Here is a 20159-nt window from a genome sequence, read left to right as displayed (position 1 = left end):
GCAGGACAGGCCATGGAGAACTGGGAGCCTTGTTATGCTGATGGGCGGGATGTAAATTGCCAACAGCCACTCGGGAGAAGTGTATGGTGTTTCCTGAAACATCTAAAAAACAAAGCAACAGAGCCTAGGGCACTTCCACTTATGGTCCTATAGCTTAGGGAAATTAAAATCAAAAAGACACAGCCACCCCAAAGGTTGGGACGGCTCTGTTTACAAGAACCTGGTTTACGGTACAAGTTCAATATCGCAGAAAGTGAAAAATGGATAAAGAAGATGTGGTACTTACGTACAATGCAGTATCACTCAGCAATGAAATCTATGTCATCACGCCCGTAGCAGCATAATGAGTGGATTCAGGTATGATGATTCTAACTGAAATAAGTCACACAGAAAAAGAAACATCATAAGATATCACTAATACACGGAATGTAACCTTGGCTACACAGGAACTGAATTACAAAACAGAACAGGGTCTCAAATTTAGAAAACCAACTTACGCTTGCTTAAGGGGAAAGGTGAGTTGGGGTGCTGCATAAAACCAGAGATTGAAATGAGCACAGATAAAGTTCCTTAAGCCAAATATGGAATAGACAAGAGCTACTCCTTGCTCAACGAAATGGACTCAACACCCCATATTAAATGCCTAAGAGTGTACCTGACTAGGAAGTATCTTAAAACCTATGGATTGCTATGTCTCTGAAAGAGAATCAAGCGTGTGTACAGGGGCATAAACGCAGCAGTGATAGGATTGGAGAGGTTCGGTGAGCAAATGAAGACCCTTTGAAGTCATATTGCATGGTACCCATTCCACGGGTCTCAACTCTCCAGGTTGAAGGTATTCTTCCTTCAGCTAAAACATGCATGTGGAACCCAGAGTGTGATCAACCGTGTGATCGGGAGACGTGTTCCAATATGTGTCAGTTTTGGTCCCCTGGTACTCGGGTGCAACATTCCAGACGCTTTACTAACACTCTCCCGACTTGGAGAGTCAGTGCCTTTAACCTCCTGTTTGGCCCAGTTTGCAATTTCTGCGGAAGATGAACAGGAATAGGGAGAACCAATGACAGACTAGCTGGAGGTGTCTGGACGGGCAAATTTAACTCTCATTTCCCACCAGGAAGAGGAATTAACCAAAGGCTCAGCGTGCCGTGCCGGAACCAGATTAGGGCCTGAAGCCATCCTGCGGGGTTGCGGCCAGCTCACGAGAAAGCGAGTTGAAGAAAGGAGCTCAGGGGCACTGTAATTCACAAACCTGCAGAGTTATAAATGACAGCTATCGTCCAAAAATATACTGAAGTAAGGCTGCCAAGAGGACTTGAAAGCGGGGCAGAATTGCAGGAAACCGATTTCAGGAGGTAGCCTGGAATTGCATTTAAAGCATAGGAAAAGAGGCAGAACGTCCACAATGATGCACTTGGCCAAAAAGGGCGTATGCGTTTTTTCCTGAATATATTCAGGAAAAAACGCATACGCACTTTTTGGCCAACCAAGCAAGCTTGCAAAGGAAATCTGCACTACAATGAAGTCTCACTTCCCCCCGGTCAAAAGGGCCATCTGAAAAAAGTGTAAAATCCAGAAAGGCAGGACAGGCCATGGAGAACTGGGAGCCTTGTTATGCTGATGGGCGGGATGTAAATTGCCAACAGCCACTCGGGAGAAGTGTATGGTGTTTCCTGAAACATCTAAAAAACAAAGCAACAGAGCCTAGGGCACTTCCACTTATGGTCCTATAGCTTAGGGAAATTAAAATCAAAAAGACACAGCCACCCCAAAGGTTGGGACGGCTCTGTTTACAAGAACCTGGTTTACGGTACAAGTTCAATATCGCAGAAAGTGAAAAATGGATAAAGAAGTTGTGGTACTTACGTACAATGCAGTATCACTCAGCAATGAAATCTATGTCATCACGCCCGTAGCAGCATAATGAGTGGATTCAGGTATGATGATTCTAACTGAAATAAGTCACACAGGAAAAGAAACATCATAAGATATCACTAATACACGGAATGTAACCTTGGGTACACAGGAACTGAATTACAAAACAGAACAGGGTCTCAAATTTAGAAAACCAACTTACGCTTGCTTAAGGGGAAAGGTGAGTTGGGGTGCTGCATAAAACCAGAGATTGAAATGAGCACAGATAAAGTTCCTTAAGCCAAATATGGAATAGACAAGAGCTACTCCTTGCTCAACGAAATGGACTCAACACCCCATATTAAATGCCTAAGAGTGTACCTGACTAGGAAGTATCTTAAAACCTATGGATTGCTATGTCTCTGAAAGAGAATCAAGTGTGTGTACAGGGGCATAAACGCAGCAGTGATAGGATTGGAGAGGTTCGGTGAGCAAATGAAGACCCTTTGAAGTCATATTGCATGGTACCCATTCCACGGGTCTCAACTCTCCAGGTTGAAGATATTCTTCCTTCAGCTAAAACATGCATGTGGAACCCAGAGTATGATCAACCGTGTGATCGGGAGACGTGTTCCAATATGTCTCAGGTTTCGTCCCCTGGTACTCGGGTGCAACTTTCCAGACGCTTTACTAACACTCTCCCGACTTGGAGAGTCAGTGCCTTTAACCTCCTGTTTGGCCCAGTTTGCAATTTCTGCGGAAGATGAACAGGAATAGGGAGAACCAATGACAGACTAGCTGGAGGTGTCTGGACGGGCAAATTTAACTCTCATTTCCCACCAGGAAGAGGAATTAACCAAAGGCTCAGCGTGCCGTGCCGGAACCAGATTAGGGCCTGAAGCCATCCTGCGGGGTTGCGGCCAGCTCACGAAAAAGCGAGTTGAAGAAAGGAGCTCAGGGGCACTGTAATTCACAAACCTGCAGAGTTATAAATGACAGCTATCGTCCAAAAATATACTGAAGTAAGGCTGCCAAGAGGACTTGAAAGCGGGGCAGAATTGCAGGAAACCGATTTCAGGAGGTAGCCTGGAATTGCATTTAAAGCATAGGAAAAGAGGCAGAACGTCCACAATGATGCACTTGGCCAAAAAGGGCGTATGCGTTTTTTCCTGAATATATTCAGGAAAAAACGCATACGCCCTTTTTGGCCAACCAAGCAAGCTTGCAAAGGAAATCTGCACTACAATGAAGTCTCACTTCCCCCCGGTCAAAAGGGCCATCTGAAAAAAGTGTAAAATCCAGAAAGGCAGGACAGGCCATGGAGAACTGGGAGCCTTGTTATGCTGATGGGCGGGATGTAAATTGCCAACAGCCACTCGGGAGAAGTGTATGGTGTTTCCTGAAACATCTAAAAAACAAAGCAACAGAGCCTAGGGCACTTCCACTTATGGTCCTATAGCTTAGGGAAATTAAAATCAAAAAGACACAGCCACCCCAAAGGTTGGGACGGCTCTGTTTACAAGAACCTGGTTTACGGTACAAGTTCAATATCGCAGAAAGTGAAAAATGGATAAAGAAGTTGTGGTACTTACGTACAATGCAGTATCACTCAGCAATGAAATCTATGTCATCATGCCCGTAGCAGCATAATGAGTGGATTCAGGTACGATGATTCTAACTGAAATAAGTCACACAGGAAAAGAAACATCATAAGATATCACTAATACACGGAATGTAACCTTGGGTACACAGGAACTGAATTACAAAACAGAACAGGGTCTCAAATTTAGAAAACCAACTTACGCTTGCTTAAGGGGAAAGGTGAGTTGGGGTGCTGCATAAAACCAGAGATTGAAATGAGCACAGATAAAGTTCCTTAAGCCAAATATGGAATAGACAAGAGCTACTCCTTGCTCAACGAAATGGACTCAACACCCCATATTAAATGCCTAAGAGTGTACCTGACTAGGAAGTATCTTAAAACCTATGGATTGCTATGTCTCTGAAAGAGAATCAAGTGTGTGTACAGGGGCATAAACGCAGCAGTGATAGGATTGGAGAGGTTCGGTGAGCAAATGAAGACCCTTTGAAGTCATATTGCATGGTACCCATTCCACGGGTCTCAACTCTCCAGGTTGAAGGTATTCTTCCTTCAGCTAAAACATGCATGTGGAACCCAGAGTATGATCAACCGTGTGATCGGGAGACGTGTTCCAATATGTCTCAGGTTTCGTCCCCTGGTACTCGGGTGCAACATTCCAGACGCTTTACTAACACTCTCCCGACTTGGAGAGTCAGTGCCTTTAACCTCCTGTTTGGCCCAGTTTGCAATTTCTGCGGAAGATGAACAGGAATAGGGAGAACCAATGACAGACTAGCTGGAGGTGTCTGGACGGGCAAATTTAACTCTAATTTCCACCAGGAAGAGGAATTAACCAAAGGCTCAGCGTGCCGTGCCGGAACCAGATTAGGGCCTGAAGCCATCCTGCGGTGTTGCGGCCAGCTCACGAGAAAGCGAGTTGAAGAAAGGAGCTCAGGGGCACTGTAATTCACAAACCTGCAGAGTTATAAATGACAGCTATCGTCCAAAAATATACTGAAGTAAGGCTGCCAAGAGGACTTGAAAGCGGGGCAGAATTGCAGGAAACCGATTTCAGGAGGTAGACTGGAATTGCATTTAAAGCATAGGAAAAGAGGCAGAACGTCCACAATGATGCACTTGGCCAAAAAGGGCGTATGCGTTTTTTCCTGAATATATTCAGGAAAAAACGCATACGCCCTTTTTGGCCAACCAAGCAAGCTTGCAAAGGAAATCTGCACTACAATGAAGTCTCACTTCCCCCCGGTCAAAAGGGCCATCTGAAAAAAGTGTAAAATCCAGAAAGGCAGGACAGGCCATGGAGAACTGGGAGCCTTGTTATGCTGATGGGCGGGATGTCAATTGCCAACAGCCACTCGGGAGAAGTGTATGGTGTTTCCTGAAACATCTAAAAAACAAAGCAACAGAGCCTAGGGCACTTCCACTTATGGTCCTGTAGCTTAGGGAAATTAAAATCAAAAGACACAGCCACCCCAAAGGTTGGGACGGCTCTGTTTACAAGAACCTGGTTTACGGTACAAGTTCAATATCGCAGAAAGTGAAAAATGGATAAAGAAGTTGTGGTACTTACGTACAATGCAATATCACTCAGCAATGAAATCTATGTCATCAGGCCCGTAGCAGCATAATGAGTGGATTCAGGTACAATGATTCTAACTGAAATGAGTCACACAGAAAAAGAAACATCATAAGATATCACTAATACACGGAATGTAACCTTGGGTACACAGGAACTGAATTACAAAACAGAACAGGGTCTCAAATTTAGAAAACCAACTTATGCTTGCTTAAGGGGAAAGGTGAGTTGGGGTGCTGCATAAAACCAGAGATTGAAATGAGCACAGATAAAGTTCCTTAAGCCAAATATGGAATAGACAAGAGCTACTCCTTGCTCAACGAAATGGACTCAACACCCCATATTAAATGCCTAAGAGTGTACCTGACTAGGAAGTATCTTAAAACCTATGGATTGCTATGTCTCTGAAAGAGAATCAAGCGTGTGTACAGGGGCATAAACGCAGCAGTGATAGGATTGGAGAAGTTCGGTGAGCAAATGAAGACCCTTTGAAGTCATATTGCATGGTACCCATTCCATGGGTCTCAACTCTCCAGTTTTAAGGTATTCTTCCTTCAGCTAAATCATGCATTTGGAAGCCAGAGTATGATCAACCGTGTGATCGGGAGACGTGTTCCAATATGTGTCAGTTTTCGTCCCCTGGTACTCGGGTGCAACATTCCAGACGCTTTACTAACACTCTCCCGACTTGGAGAGTCAGTGCCTTTAACCTCCTGTTTGGCACAGTTTGCAATTTCTGCGGAAGATGAACAGGAATAGGGAGAACCAATGACAGACTAGCTGGAGGTGTCTGGACGGGCAAATTTAACTCTCATTTCCCACCAGGAAGAGGAATTAACCAAAGGCTCAGCGTGCCGTGCCGGAACCAGATTAGGGCCTGAAGCCATCCTGCGGTGTTGTGGCCAGCTCACAAGAAAGCGACTTGAAGAAAGGAGCTCAGGGGCACTGTAATTCACAAACCTGCAGAGTTATAAATGACAGCTATCGTCCAAAAATATACTGAAGTAAGGCTGCCAAGAGGACTTGAAAGCGGGGCAGAATTGCAGGAAACCGATTTCTGGAGGTAGCCTGGAATTGCATTTAAAGCATAGGAAAAGAGGCAGAACGTCCACAATGATGCACTTGGCCAAAAAGGGCGTATGCGTTTTTTCCTGAATATATTCAGGAAAAAACGCATACGCCCTTTTTGGCCAACCAAGCAAGCTAGCAAAGGAAATCTGCACTACAATGAAGTCTCACTTCCCCCCGGTCAAAAGGGCCATCTGAAAAAAGTGTAAAATCCAGAAAGGCAGGACAGGCCATGGAGAACTGGGAGCCTTGTTATGCTGATGGGCGGGATGTAAATTGCCAACAGCCACTCGGGAGAAGTGTATGGTGTTTCCTGAAACATCTAAAAAACAAAGCAACAGAGCCTAGGGCACTTCCACTTATGGTCCTATAGCTTAGGGAAATTAAAATCAAAAAGACACAGCCACCCCAAAGGTTGGGACGGCTCTGTTTACAAGAACCTGGTTTACGGTACAAGTTCAATATCGCAGAAAGTGAAAAATGGATAAAGAAGTTGTGGTACTTACGTACAATGCAGTATCACTCAGCAATGAAATCTATGTCATCAGGCCCGTAGCAGCATAATGAGTGGATTCAGGTATGATGATTCTAACTGAAATAAGTCACACAGGAAAAGAAACATCATAAGATATCACTAATACACGGAATGTAAACTTGGCTACATAGGAACTGAATTACAAAACAGAACAGGGTCTCAAATTTAGAAAACCAACTTATGCTTGCTTAAGGGGAAAGGTGAGTTGGGGTGCTGCATAAAACCAGAGATTGAAATGAGCACAGATAAAGTTCCTTAAGCCAAATATGGAATAGACAAGAGCTACTCCTTGCTCAACGAAATGGATTCAACACCCCATATTAAACACCTAAGAATGTACCTGACTAGGAAGTATCTTAAAACCTATGGATTGCTATGTCTCCAAAAGAGAATCAAGCGTGTGTGCAGGGGCATAAACGCAGCAGTGATAGGATTGGAGAGGTTCAGTGAGCAAATGAAGACCCTTTGAAGTCATATTGCATGGTACCCATTCCACGGGTCTCAACTCTCCAGGTTGAAGGTATTCTTCCTTCAGCTAAAACATGCATTTGGAAGCCAGAGTATGATCAACCGTGTGATCGGGAGACGTGTTCCAATATGTGTCAGTTTTCGTCCCCTGGTACTCGGGTGCAACATTCCAGACGCTTTACTAACACTCTCCCGACTTGGAGAGTCAGTGCCTTTAACCTCCTGTTTGGCCCAGTTTGCAATTTCTGCGGAAGATGAACAGGAATAGGGAGAACCAATGAGAGACTAGCTGGAGGTGTCTGGACGGGCAAATTTAACTCTCATTTCCCACCAGGAAGAGGAATTAACCAAAGGCTCAGCGTGCCGTGCCGGAACCAGATTAGGGCCTGAAGCCATCCTGCGGTGTTGCGGCCAGCTCACGAGAAAGCGAGTTGAAGAAAGGAGCTCAGGGGCACTGTAATTCACAAACCTGCAGAGTTATAAATGACAGCTATCGTCCAAAAATATACTGAAGTAAGGCTGCCAAGAGGACTTGAAAGCGGGGCAGAATTGCAGGAAACCGATCTCATGAGGTAGACTGGAATTGCATTGAAAGCATAGGAAAAGAGGCAGAACGTCCACAATGATGCACTTGGCCAAAAAGGGCGTATGCGTTTTTTCCTGAATATATTCAGGAAAAAACACATACGCCCTTTTTGGCCAACCAAGCAAGCTTGCAAAGGAAATCTGCACTACAATGAAGTCTCACTTCCCCCCGTCAAAAGGGCCATCTGAAAAAAGTGTAAAATCCAGAAAGGCAGGACAGGCCATGGAGAACTGCGAGCCTTGTTATGCTGATGGGCGGGATGTAAATTGCCAACAGCCACTCGGGAGAAGTGTATGGTGTTTCCTGAAACATCTAAAAAACAAAGCAACAGAGCCTAGGGCACTTCCACTTATGGTCCTATAGCTTAGGGAAATTAAAATCAAAAAGACACAGCCACCCCAAAGGTTGGGACGGCTCTGTTTACAAGAACCTGGTTTACGGTACAAGTTCAATATCGCAGAAAGTGAAAAATGGATAAAGAAGTTGTGGTACTTACGTACAATGCAGTATCACTCAGCAATGAAATCTATGTCATCAGGCCCGTAGCAGCATAATGAGTGAATTCAGGTATGATGATTCTAACTGAAATAAGTCACACAGGAAAAGAAACATCATAAGATATCACTAATACACGGAATGTAAACTTGGCTACATAGGAACTGAATTACAAAACAGAACAGGGTCTCAAATTTAGAAAACCAACTTATGCTTGCTTAAGGGGAAAGGTGAGTTGGGGTGCTGCATAAAACCAGAGATTGAAATGAGCACAGATAAAGTTCCTTAAGCCAAATATGGAATAGACAAGAGCTACTCCTTGCTCAACGAAATGGATTCAACACCCCATATTAAACACCTAAGAATGTACCTGACTAGGAAGTATCTTAAAACCTATGGATTGCTATGTCTCCGAAAGAGAATCAAGCGTGTGTGCAGGGGCATAAACGCAGCAGTGATAGGATTGGAGAGGTTCAGTGAGCAAATGAAGACCCTTTGAAGTCATATTGCATGGTACCCATTCCACGGGTCTCAACTCTCCAGGTTGAAGGTATTCTTCCTTCAGCTAAAACATGCATTTGGAAGCCAGAGTATGATCAACCGTGTGATCGGGAGACGTGTTCCAATATGTGTCAGTTTTCGTCCCCTGGTACTCGGGTGCAACATTCCAGACGCTTTACTAACACTCTCCCGACTTGGAGAGTCAGTGCCTTTAACCTCCTGTTTGGCCCAGTTTGCAATTTCTGCGGAAGATGAACAGGAATAGGGAGAACCAATGAGAGACTAGCTGGAGGTGTCTGGACGGGCAAATTTAACTCTCATTTCCCACCAGGAAGAGGAATTAACCAAAGGCTCAGCGTGCCGTGCCGGAACCAGATTAGGGCCTGAAGCCATCCTGCGGTGTTGCGGCCAGCTCACGAGAAAGCGAGTTGAAGAAAGGAGCTCAGGGGCACTGTAATTCACAAACCTGCAGAGTTATAAATGACAGCTATCGTCCAAAAATATACTGAAGTAAGGCTGCCAAGAGGACTTGAAAGCGGGGCAGAATTGCAGGAAACCGATCTCAGGAGGTAGACTGGAATTGCATTGAAAGCATAGGAAAAGAGGCAGAACGTCCACAATGATGCACTTGGCCAAAAAGGGCGTATGCGTTTTTTCCTGAATATATTCAGGAAAAAACACATACGCCCTTTTTGGCCAACCAAGCAAGCTTGCAAAGGAAATCTGCACTACAATGAAGTCTCACTTCCCCCCGTCAAAAGGGCCATCTGAAAAAAGTGTAAAATCCAGAAAGGCAGGACAGGCCATGGAGAACTGCGAGCCTTGTTATGCTGATGGGCGGGATGTAAATTGCCAACAGCCACTCGGGAGAAGTGTATGGTGTTTCCTGAAACATCTAAAAAACAAAGCAACAGAGCCTAGGGCACTTCCACTTATGGTCCTATAGCTTAGGGAAATTAAAATCAAAAAGACACAGCCACCCCAAAGGTTGGGACGGCTCTGTTTACAAGAACCTGGTTTACGGTACAAGTTCAATATCGCAGAAAGTGAAAAATGGATAAAGAAGTTGTGGTACTTACGTACAATGCAATATCACTCAGCAATGAAATCTATGTCATCAGGCCCGTAGCAGCATAATGAGTGGATTCAGGTACAATGATTCTAACTGAAATGAGTCACACAGAAAAAGAAACATCATAAGATATCACTAATACACGGAATGTAACCTTGGCTACACAGGAACTGAATTACAAAACAGAACAGGGTCTCAAATTTAGAAAACCAACTTATGCTTGCTTAAGGGGAAAGGTGAGTTGGGGTGCTGCATAAAACCAGAGATTGAAATGAGCACAGATAAAGTTCCTTAAGCCAAATATGGATTAGACAAGAGCTACTCCTTGCTCAACGAAATGGACTCAACACCCCATATTAAATGCCTAAGAGTGTACCTGACTAGGAAGTATCTTAAAACCTATGGATTGCTATGTCTCTGAAAGAGAATCAAGCGTGTGTACAGGGGCATAATCGCAGCAGTGATAGGATTGGAGAGGTTCAGTGAGCAAATGAAGACCCTTTGAAGTCATATTGCATGGTACCCATTCCACGGGTCTCAACTCTCCAGGTTGAAGGTATTCTTCCTTCAGCTAAAACATGCATGTGGAACCCAGAGTATGATCAACCGTGTGATCGGGAGACGTGTTCCAATATGTGTCAGTTTTCGTCCCCTGGTACTCGGGTGCAACATTCCAGACGCTTTACTAACACTCTCCCGACTTGGAGAGTCAGTGCCTTTAACCTCCTGTTTGGCCCAGTTTGCAATTTCTGCGGAAGATGAACAGGAATAGGGAGAACCAATGACAGACTAGCTGGAGGTGTCTGGACGGGCAAATTTAACTCTCATTTCCCACCAGGAAGAGGAATTAACCAAAGGCTCAGCGTGCCGTGCCGGAACCAGATTAGGGCCTGAAGCAATCCTGCGGTGATGCGGCCAGCTCACGAGAAAGCGAGTTGAAGAAAGGAGCTCAGGGGCACTGTAATTCACAAACCTGCAGAGTTATAAATGACAGCTATCGTCCAAAAATATACTGAAGTAAGGCTGCCAAGAGGACTTGAAAGCGGGGCAGAATTGCAGGAAACCGATTTCAGGAGGTAGACTGGAATTGTATTTAAAGCATAGGAAATGAGGCAGAACGTCCACAATGATGCACTTGGCCAAAAAGGGCGTATGCGTTTTTTCCTGAATATATTCAGGAAAAAACGCATACGCCCTTTTTGGCCAACCAAGCAAGCTAGCAAAGGAAATCTGCACTACAATGAAGTCTCACTTCCCCCCGGTCAAAAGGGCCATCTGAAAAAAGTGTAAAATCCAGAAAGGCAGGACAGGCCATGGAGAACTGGGAGCCTTGTTATGCTGATGGGCGGGATGTAAATTGCCAACAGCCACTCGGGAGAAGTGTATGGTGTTTCCTGAAACATCTAAAAAACAAAGCAACAGAGCCTAGGGCACTTCCACTTATGGTCCTATAGCTTAGGGAAATTAAAATCAAAAAGACACAGCCACCCCAAAGGTTGGGACGGCTCTGTTTACAAGAACCTGGTTTACGGTACAAGTTCAATATCGCAGAAAGTGAAAAATGGATAAAGAAGTTGTGGTACTTACGTACAATGCAGTATCACTCAGCAATGAAATCTATGTAATCAGGCCCATAGCAGCATAATGAGTGGATTCAGGTATGATGATTCTAACTGAAATAAGTCACACAGAAAAAGAAACATCATAAGATATCACTAATACACGGAATGTAAACTTGGCTACACAGGAACTGAATTACAAAACAGAACAGGGTCTCAAATTTAGAAAACCAACTTATGCTTGCTTAAGGGGAAAGGTGAGTTGGGGTGCTGCATAAAACCAGAGATTGAAATGAGCACAGATAAAGTTCCTTAAGCCAAATATGGAATAGACAAGAGCTACTCCTTGCTCAACGAAATGGATTCAACACCCCATATTAAACACCTAAGAATGTACCTGACTAGGAAGTATCTTAAAACCTATGGATTGCTATGTCTCCGAAAGAGAATCAAGCGTGTGTGCAGGGGCATAAACGCAGCAGTGATAGGATTGGAGAGGTTCAGTGAGCAAATGAAGACCCTTTGAAGTCATATTGCATGGTACCCATTCCACGGGTCTCAACTCTCCAGGTTGAAGGTATTCTTCCTTCAGCTAAAACATGCATTTGGAAGCCAGAGTATGATCAACCGTGTGATCGGGAGACGTGTTCCAATATGTGTCAGTTTTCGTCCCCTGGTACTCGGGTGCAACATTCCAGACGCTTTACTAACACTCTCCCGACTTGGAGAGTCAGTGCCTTTAACCTCCTGTTTGGCCCAGTTTGCAATTTCTGCGGAAGATGAACAGGAATAGGGAGAACCAATGACAGACTAGCTGGAGGTGTCTGGACGGGCAAATTTAACTCTCATTTCCCACCAGGAAGAGGAATTAACCAAAGGCTCAGCGTGCCGTGCCGGAACCAGATTAGGGCCTGAAGCCATCCTGCGGTGTTGCGGCCAGCTCACGAGAAAGCGAGTTGAAGAAAGGAGCTCAGGGGCACTGTAATTCACAAACCTGCAGAGTTATAAATGACAGCTATCGTCCAAAAATATACTGAAGTAAGGCTGCCAAGAGGACTTGAAAGCGGGGCAGAATTGCAGGAAACCGATCTCAGGAGGTAGACTGGAATTGCATTGAAAGCATAGGAAAAGAGGCAGAACGTCCACAATGATGCACTTGGCCAAAAAGGGCGTATGCGTTTTTTCCTGAATATATTCAGGAAAAAACACATACGCCCTTTTTGGCCAACCAAGCAAGCTTGCAAAGGAAATCTGCACTACAATGAAGTCTCACTTCCCCCCGTCAAAAGGGCCATCTGAAAAAAGTGTAAAATCCAGAAAGGCAGGACAGGCCATGGAGAACTGGGAGCCTTGTTATGCTGATGGGCGGGATGTAAATTGCCAACAGCCACTCGGGAGAAGTGTATGGTGTTTCCTGAAACATCTAAAAAACAAAGCAACAGAGCCTAGGGCACTTCCACTTATGGTCCTATAGCTTAGGGAAATTAAAATCAAAAAGACACAGCCACCCCAAAGGTTGGGACGGCTCTGTTTACAAGAACCTGGTTTACGGTACAAGTTCAATATCGCAGAAAGTGAAAAATGGATAAAGAAGTTGTGGTACTTACGTACAATGCAGTATCACTCAGCAATGAAATCTATGTCATCAGGCCCGTAGCAGCATAATGAGTGGATTCAGGTATGATGATTCTAACTGAAATAAGTCACACAGGAAAAGAAACATCATAAGATATCACTAATACACGGAATGTAAACTTGGCTACATAGGAACTGAATTACAAAACAGAACGGGGTCTCAAATTTAGAAACCCAACTTATGCTTGCTTAAGGGGAAAGGTGAGTTGGGGTGCTGCATAAAACCAGAGATTGAAATGAGCACAGATAAAGTTCCTTAAGCCAAATATGGAATAGACAAGAGCTACTCCTTGCTCAACGAAATGGACTCAACACCCCATATTAAATGCCTAAGAGTGTACCTGACTAGGAAGTATCTTAAAACCTATGGATTGCTATGTCTCTGAAAGAGAATCAGGCGTGTGTACAGGGGCCTAAACGCAGCAGTGATAGGATTGGAGAAGTTCGGTGAGCAAATGAAGACCCTTTGAAGTCATATTGCATGGTACCCATTCCACGGGTCTCAACTCTCCAGGTTTAAGGTATTCTTCCTTCAGCTAAAACATGCATGTGGAACCCAGAGTATGATCAACCGTGTGATCGGGAGACGTGTTCCAATATGTCTCAGTTTTCGTCCCCTGGTACTCGGGTGCAACATTCCAGACGCTTTACTAACACTCTCCCGACTTGGAGAGTCAGTGCCTTTAACCTCCTGTTTGGCCCAGTTTGCAATTTCTGCGGAAGATGAACAGGAATAGGGAGAACCAATGAGAGACTAGTGGAGGTGTCTGGACGGGCAAATTTAACTCTCATTTCGCACCAGGAAGAGGAATTAACCAAAGGCTCAGCGTGCCGTGCCGGAACCAGATTAGGGCCTGAAGCCATCCTGCGGTGTTGCGGCCAGCTCACGACAAAGCGAGTTGAAGAAAGGAGCTCAGGGGCACTGTAATTCACAAACCTGCAGAGTTATAAATGACAGCTATCGTCCAAAAATATACTGAAGTAAGGCTGCCAAGAGGACTTGAAAGCGGGGCAGAATTGCAGGAAACCGATTTCAGGAGGTAGACTGGAATTGCATTTAAAGCATAGGAAAAGAGGCAGAACGTCCACAATGATGCACTTGGCCAAAAAGGGCGTATGCGTTTTTTCCTGAATATATTCAGGAAAAAACGCATACGCCCTTTTTGGCCAACCAAGCAAGCTTGCAAAGGAAATCTGCACTACAGTGAAGTCTCACTTCCCCCCGGTCAAAAGGGCCATCTGAAAAAAGTGTAAAATCCAGAAAGGCAGGACAGGCCATGGAGAACTGGGAGCCTTTTTATGCTGATGGGCGGGATGTAAATTGCCAACAGCCACTCGGGAGAAGTGTATGGTGTTTCCTGAAACATCTAAAAAACAAAGCAACAGAGCCTAGGGCACTTCCACTTATGGTCCTATAGCTTAGGGAAATTAAAATCAAAAGACACATCCACCCCAAAGGTTGGGACGGCTCTGTTTACAAGAACCTGGTTTACGGTACAAGTTCAATATCGCAGAAAGTGAAAAATGGATAAAGAAGTTCTGGTACTTACGTACAATGCAGTATCACTCAGCAATGAAATCTATGTCATCAGGCCCGTAGCAGCATAATGAGTGGATTCAGGTATGATGATTCTAACTGAAATAAGTCACACAGGAAAAGAAACATCATAAGATATCACTAATACACGGAATGTAAACTTGGCTACACAGGAACTGAATTACAAAACAGAACAGGGTCTCAAATTTAGAAAACCAACTTATGCTTGCTTAAGGGGAAAGGTGAGTTGGGGTGCTGCATAAAACCAGAGATTGAAATGAGCACAGATAAAGTTCCTTAAGCCAAATATGGATTAGACAAGAGCTACTCCTTGCTCAACGAAATGGACTCAACACCCCATATTAAATGCCTAAGAGTGTACCTGACTAGGAAGTATCTTAAAACCTATGGATTGCTATGTCTCTGAAAGAGAATCAAGCGTGTGTACAGGGGCATAATCGCAGCAGTGATAGGATTGGAGAGGTTCAGTGAGCAAATGAAGACCCTTTGAAGTCATATTGCATGGTACCCATTCCACGGGTCTCAACTCTCCAGGTTGAAGGTATTCTTCCTTCAGCTAAAACATGCATGTGGAACCCAGAGTATGATCAACCGTGTGATCGGGAGACGTGTTCCAATATGTGTCAGTTTTCGTCCCCTGGTACTCGGGTGCAACATTCCAGACGCTTTACTAACACTCTCCCGACTTGGAGAGTCAGTGCCTTTAACCTCCTGTTTGGCCCAGTTTGCAATTTCTGCGGAAGATGAACAGGAATAGGGAGAACCAATGACAGACTAGCTGGAGGTGTCTGGACGGGCAAATTTAACTCTCATTTCCCACCAGGAAGAAGAATTAACCAAAGGCTCAGCGTGCCGTGCCGGAACCAGATTAGGGCCTGAAGCAATCCTGCGGTGATGCGGCCAGCTCACGAGAAAGCGAGTTGAAGAAAGGAGCTCAGGGGCACTGTAATTCACAAACCTGCAGAGTTATAAATGACAGCTATCGTCCAAAAATATACTGAAGTAAGGCTGCCAAGAGGACTTGAAAGCGGGGCAGAATTGCAGGAAACCGATTTCAGGAGGTAGACTGGAATTGTATTTAAAGCATAGGAAATGAGGCAGAACGTCCACAATGATGCACTTGGCCAAAAAGGGCGTATGCGTTTTTTCCTGAATATATTCAGGAAAAAACGCATACGCCCTTTTTGGCCAACCAAGCAAGCTAGCAAAGGAAATCTGCACTACAATGAAGTCTCACTTCCCCCCGGTCAAAAGGGCCATCTGAAAAAAGTGTAAAATCCAGAAAGGCAGGACAGGCCATGGAGAACTGGGAGCCTTGTTATGCTGATGGGCGGGATGTAAATTGCCAACAGCCACTCGGGAGAAGTGTATGGTGTTTCCTGAAACATCTAAAAAACAAAGCAACAGAGCCTAGGGCACTTCCACTTATGGTCCTATAGCTTAGGGAAATTAAAATCAAAAAGACACAGCCACCCCAAAGGTTGGGACGGCTCTGTTTACAAGAACCTGGTTTACGGTACAAGTTCAATATCGCAGAAAGTGAAAAATGGATAAAGAAGTTCTGGTACTTACGTACAATGCAGTATCACTCAGCAATGAAATCTATGTCATCAGGCCCATAGCAGCATAATGAGTGGATTCAGGTATGATGATTCTAACTGAAATAAGTCACACAGAAAAAGAAACATCATAAGATATCACTAATACACGGAATGTAAACTTGGCTACACAGGAACTGAATTACAAAACAGAACAGGGTCTCAAATTTAGAAAACCAACTTATGCTTGCTTAAGGGGAAAGGTGAGTTGGGGTGCTGCATAAAACCAGAGATTGAAATGAGCACAGATAAAGTTCCTTAAGCCAAATATGGAATAGACAAGAGCTACTCCTTGCTCAACGAAATGGATTCAACACCCCATATTAAACACCTAAGAATGTACCTGACTAGGAAGTATCTTAAAACCTATGGATTGCTATGTCTCCGAAAGAGAATCAAGCGTGTGTGCAGGGGCATAATCGCAGCAGTGATAGGATTGGAGAGGTTCGGTGAGCAAATGAAGACCCTTTGAAGTCATATTGCATGGTACCCATTCCACGGGTCTCAACTCTCCAGGTTGAAGGTATTCTTCCTTCAGCTAAAACATGCATGTGGAACCCAGAGTATGATCAACCGTGTGATCGGGAGACGTGTTCCAATATGTGTCAGTTTTCGTCCCCTGGTACTCGGGTGCAACATTCCAGACGCTTTACTAACACTCTCCCGACTTGGAGAGTCAGTGCCTTTAACCTCCTGTTTGGCCCAGTTTGCAATTTCTGCGGAAGATGAACAGGAATAGGGAGAACCAATGACAGACTAGCTGGAGGTGTCTGGACGGGCAAATTTAACTCTCATTTCCCACCAGGAAGAGGAATTAACCAAAGGCTCAGCGTGCCGTGCCGGAACCAGATTAGGGCCTGAAGCCATCCTGCGGTGTTGCAGCCAGCTCACGAGAAAGCGACTTGAAGAAAGGAGCTCAGGGGCACTGTAATTCACAAACCTGCAGAGTTATAAATGACAGCTATCGTCCAAAAATATACTGAAGTAAGGCTGCCAAGAGGACTTGAAAGCAGGGCAGAATTGCAGGAAACCGATTTCAGGAGGTAGCCTGGAATTGCATTTAAAGCATAGGAAAAGAGGCAGAACGTCCACAATGATGCACTTGGCCAAAAAGGGCGTATGCGTTTTTTCCTGAATATATTCAGGAAAAAACGCATACGCCCTTTTTGGCCAACCAAGCAAGCTTGCAAAGGAAATCTGCACTACAATGAAGTCTCACTTCCCCCCGGTCAAAAGGGCCATCTGAAAAAAGTGTAAAATCCAGAAAGGCAGGACAGGCCATGGAGAACTGGGAGCCTTGTTATGCTGATGGGCGGGATGTAAATTGCCAACAGCCACTCGGGAGAAGTGTATGGTGTTTCCTGAAACATCTAAAAATCAAAGCAACAGAGCCTAGGGCACTTCCACTTATGGTCCTATAGCTTAGGGAAATTAAAATCAAAAAGACACAGCCACCCCAAATGTTGGGACGGCTCTGTTTACAAGAACCTGGTTTACGGTACAAGTTCAATATCGCAGAAAGTGAAAAATGGATAAAGAAGTTGTGGTACTTACGTACAATGCAGTATCACTCAGCAATGAAATCTATGTCATCAGGCCCGTAGCAGCATAATGAGTGGATTCAGGTATGATGATTCTAACTGAAATAAGTCACACAGAAAAAGAAACATCATAAGATATCACTAATACACGGAATGTAAACTTGGCTACACAGGAACTGAATTACAAACAGAACAGGTTCTCAAATTTAGAAACCCAACTTATGCTTGCTTAAGGGGAAAGGTGAGTTGGGGTGCTGCATAAAACCAGAGATTGAAATGAGCACAGATAAAGTTCCTTAAGCCAAATATGGAATAGACAAGAGCTACTCCTTGCTTAACGAAATGGACTCAACACCCCATATTAAATGTCTAAGAGTGTACCTGACTAGGAAGTATCTTAAAACCTATGGATTGCTATGTCTCCGAAAAAGAATCAAGCGTGTGTTCAGGGGCATAAACGCAGCAGTGATAGGATTGGAGAAGTTCGGTGAGCAAATGAAGACCCTTTGAAGTCATATTGCATGGTACCCATTCCACGGGTCTCAACTCTCCAGGTTGAAGGCATTCTTCCTTCAGCTAAAACATGCATGTGGAACCCAGAGTATGATCAACCGTGTGATCGGGAGACGTGTTCCAATATGTGTCAGTTTTCGTCCCCTGGTACTCGGGTGCAACATTCCAGACGCTTTACTAACACTCTCCCGACTTGGAGAGTCAGTGCCTTTAACCTCCTGTTTGGCCCAGTTTGCAATTTCTGTGGAAGATGAACAGGAATAGGGAGAACCAATGACAGACTAGCTGGAGGTGTCTGGACGGGCAAATTTAACTCTCATTTCCCACCAGGAAGAGGAATTAACCAAAGGCTCAGCGTGCCGTGCCGGAACCAGATTAGGGCCTGAAGCCATCCTGCGGTGTTGCGGCCAGCTCACGAGAAAGCGAGTTGAAGAAAGGAGCTCAGGGGCACTGTAATTCACAAACCTGCAGAGTTATAAATGACAGCTATCGTCCAAAAATATACTGAAGTAAGGCTGCCAAGAGGACTTGAAAGCGGGGCAGAATTGCAGGAAACCGATTTCAGGAGGTAGACTGGAATTGCATTTAAAGCATAGGAAAAGAGGCAGAACGTCCACAATGATGCACTTGGCCAAAAAGGGCGTATGCGTTTTTTCCTGAATATATTCAGGAAAAAACGCATACGCCCTTTTTGGCCAACCAAGCAAGCTTGCAAAGGAAATCTGCACTACAGTGAAGTCTCACTTTCCCCCGGTCAAAAGGGCCATCTGAAAAAAGTGTAAAATCCAGAAAGGCAGGACAGGCCATGGAGAACTGGGAGCCTTGTTATGCTGATGGGCGGGATGTAAATTGCCAACAGCCACTCGGGAGAAGTGTATGGTGTTTCCTGAAACATCTAAAAAACAAAGCAACAGAGCCTAGGGCACTTCCACTTATGGTCCTATGGCTTAGGGAAATTAAAATCAAAAAGACACAGCCACCCCAAATGTTGGGACGGCTCTGTTTACAAGAACCTGGTTTACGGTACAAGTTCAATATCGCAGAAAGTGAAAAATGGATAAAGAAGTTGTGGTACTTACGTACAATGCAGTATCACTCAGCAATGAAATCTATGTCATCAGGCCCGTAGCAGCATAATGAGTGGATTCAGGTATGATGATTCTAACTGAAATAAGTCACACAGAAAAAGAAACATCATAAGATATCACTAATACACGGAATGTAAACTTGGCTACACAGGAACTGAATTCCAAAACAGAAGAGGGTCTCAAATTTAGAAACCCAACTTATGCTTGCTTAAGGGGAAAGGTGAGTTGGGGTGCTGCATAAAACCAGAGATTGAAATGAGCACAGATAAAATTCCTTAAGCCAAATATGGAATAGACAAGAGCTACTCCTTGCTCAACGAAATGGATTCAACACCCCATATTAAACACCTAAGAATGTACCTGACTAGGAAGTATCTTAAAACCTATGGATTGCTATGTCTCCGAAAGAGAATCAAGCGTGTGTACAGGGGCATAAACGCAGCAGTGATAGGATTGGAGAGGTTCGGTGAGCAAATGAAGACCCTTTGAAGTCATATTGCATGGTACCCATTCCACGGGTCTCAACTCTCCAGGTTGAAGGTATTCTTCCTTCAGCTAAAACATGCATGTGGAACCCAGAGTATGATCAACCGTGTGATCGGGAGACGTGTTCCAATATGTGTCAGTTTTCGTCCCCTGGTACTCGGGTGCAACATTCCAGACGCTTTACTAACACTCTCCCGACTTGGAGAGTCAGTGCCTTTAACCTCCTGTTTGGCCCAGTTTGCAATTTCTGCGGAAGATGAACAGGAATAGGGAGAACCAATGACAGACTAGCTGGAGGTGTCTGGACGGGCAAATTTAACTCTCATTTCCCACCAGGAAGAGGAATTAACCAAAGGCTCAGCGTGCCGTGCCGGAACCAGATTAGGGCCTGAAGCCATCCTGCGGTGTTGCGGCCAGCTCACGAGA

The sequence above is a fragment of the Lagenorhynchus albirostris genome, chromosome 4, assembly GCF_949774975.1.
Source record: "Lagenorhynchus albirostris chromosome 4, mLagAlb1.1, whole genome shotgun sequence".
Lineage (NCBI taxonomy): Eukaryota > Metazoa > Chordata > Mammalia > Artiodactyla > Delphinidae > Lagenorhynchus > Lagenorhynchus albirostris.
The sequence above is the reverse complement of the archived record's forward strand: the minus strand, read 5'-3'. Positions refer to the sequence as shown.